Here is a 2,658-nt window from a genome sequence, read left to right as displayed (position 1 = left end):
CTTATAGCCACTAGCCCAGATCAAGTGGTAACAGACAGACTAGCAGGCGAAGCAGGCATACGTGTTGATCGTAAGACACTCGAGACAGATAAGCGATCACATTTGACCTCACATGCTTCGGCAGCTATCTGAGTAATTGCTGTTCAATTGCTGACCTAAATTTGACCATGACCTCAGCAACACGTTCCGGTATCTTCTTTTACTTGTCGGCTCTTATGTCTCCTTCGCATCGTTGTCTTACCTCGGAGTGTTAAAACACATGATAAAAATTATAAAAAAGACTTATGTCTCAAACTAGATATTGATTAAAGATAACATTTGATATGGTTTGATATAAGACGGGACAAGGAGGGTCTTACTACGTTAAGGTGGAAATGTCAAGGCAATAGAGCTCGTCTCTCTTCGGTGTCACAGTAAAATGGTGAACTACCGTACTAAGTCATGCTAAATTGTTCTATATAATTCCTATGAAATTCTGCAGCAAAATGGAGAAAGTGTTGAATACTTACCAAAACTGATAGGCCAATAAATTATCTCCGCTGTCTAGCTTACTTTGAAATTGTACATCGTTTCCAAATAACCTAACCTCATCAACTGATTGGTGGATTTGGAATAAATCATTGTGGAAAGGAGCTGCTGAACATAATTGATCAAGCCGGGTCAATACTCTTAGAAGATGATGCTTACAGAAACAACTGTTCTGAAAGTAATTACATAAATTGGGTCTGGATATTCATCCGTCGTATTCAATAGTTTACCAACTAAACATAGTGATTGTGCAATACTTTGTTGGTTTTTTAACTCTGGTTCCACTTAGGGCTCCGCTGTTTCACATCCATAAATCAACCTGACCTTAGGGTTATGCTAGTAGCCCTTAAGCCCTTCTGTACGTTGTCAGCATAAATTCTGTTTTATATTCAGGCAAGTCTAGAGGCACCACAATTAAACCATTTACTTCAACAGACTCTCCGAAAAGACTTTTCACGGCAATACTGCGCTGGCTTTGTTCCATATACTCCATTTCTAACATAATGTGTGGATACATTTATTCTAAACTAAATTGGAATAAAGGTAATGTGGAAGTAGCTTGCGCTGTAACCCACTTTCACAGTCAGTCATAAATCTGAAAGTGGTGTTTATCAGAGTCAGCAAAACTTTCTTAAAACCAATTACTCTCCATTTTGGCCTTTATTTTGGTGAGAATTTTGTCATACATGGGTTAAAACAACAAACCACAGGCAAAAAATTGAGCTTTGACTTGAAATGGTAAAGCAGTTCCATTTTTTGGTGCTTATTCATTGAAATTTTCATCAATCATGAAAAGAGATATTCATCTGGTGGGTTCAAAACAGTCACATTGGTGCTGATGGCTGGTTTAACCGTGTCAACCTTTAGCCACTCGGGGTCATTGAGTGGTTAACTACGGCCTCCATGCTAAAACCTGAAATAATCAACCATTCTGACTATTGTACTGATCGAAGGCGGACATATTTTGCCTACGTAAAGATAAATGTCCACAGAGATAGCTCTACAGCTTACCTTCTGACGTAGCTAGTTGGCCATTCCCGAACTGTCATGCAAAACGACAAAGCCATGGCAATTGAATGACTGAGTGGTGAAGTAATGGGCACACTGGCAGCTACCCTCTTCAGCAAATAATTAAAAACCTAGGTTCTAGTATGGCATATAAGGGCCCTTTATTAAATAATGCGTGTGAAGTTTATTTTAAAGGACCCTTCAGCTGAAATAGCAGGGAGATTTCCATGCAAAATGTATCTTCGAGATGATGGCATATTTCCTCACTTGCTACAACTGTATTTACTAAGCAAAAACTTCATGTTCATACAAGATAATGCTGTACAATCTGATATCAGCTATTCTTAAAAATCCAGTTGCGAAATCTGGCACTTGAAAAGTATTGCACGATCTAATTGAATGTCCTGTGGGTGTATTAAAAACACAAGGCGCCACGACTGGATGCAAACACTGGTTTGCTCAATGGTCAAACCAGTTACAGGTGACTCAGGTAGTGCGTATGAAAATCCAAGAAGTTAGTTCTTCGTTTTTATCGTCCCCTCTAGCATAATCTTAAATGAAATTCTTATAGAATATTCATGATCATACGGTCAATGAGGGTGACATCCGAACAAGCCATTTTTCAGCGTCTTGACCATATGAACTGTACCGATCTAACCAAAAACCACTTCCTGGGTTGCATTTTGCACGAATAAATTCTATACAGCTGTTTCAGGTATCGCAAAACTGGCACCTTTGAGCCGTAAAGGCTAAAATATTACTTCTTATCAAAACGATGCAAATTACTCATCAGTGGCACCCTCTACGAGAAGAGCCACATTAATGTAGACTATCTTGATTGGGTGATTAGTCAAGCCAGTCTTCATTAGTCAATCGGGTTATTTGCAAGGAAAAGGAAGGTGAGGAATTATATAGAAATGAATGAGGTGATGAGCCATTATTTAATCAGAAGTTCCACCACACCCAGCCATCCTCTAACTAATCAGCTTAAACGAATCTTCTAACATACCCACGAAATTTGTCTAAAGCTTTAGTATTCCAACGCTTTTTTATCATATAGAGTCTGTTTACTGGATGCGCCAGCATATGATCACTTCCTGACATGGCGAGGCGAAATTTGAC

Source organism: Echinococcus granulosus (genome assembly GCF_000524195.1).
Source record: "Echinococcus granulosus chromosome Unknown EG_S00176, whole genome shotgun sequence".
In the NCBI taxonomy this organism is placed as follows: Eukaryota; Metazoa; Platyhelminthes; class Cestoda; order Cyclophyllidea; family Taeniidae; genus Echinococcus; species Echinococcus granulosus.
The sequence above is the reverse complement of the archived record's forward strand: the minus strand, read 5'-3'. Positions refer to the sequence as shown.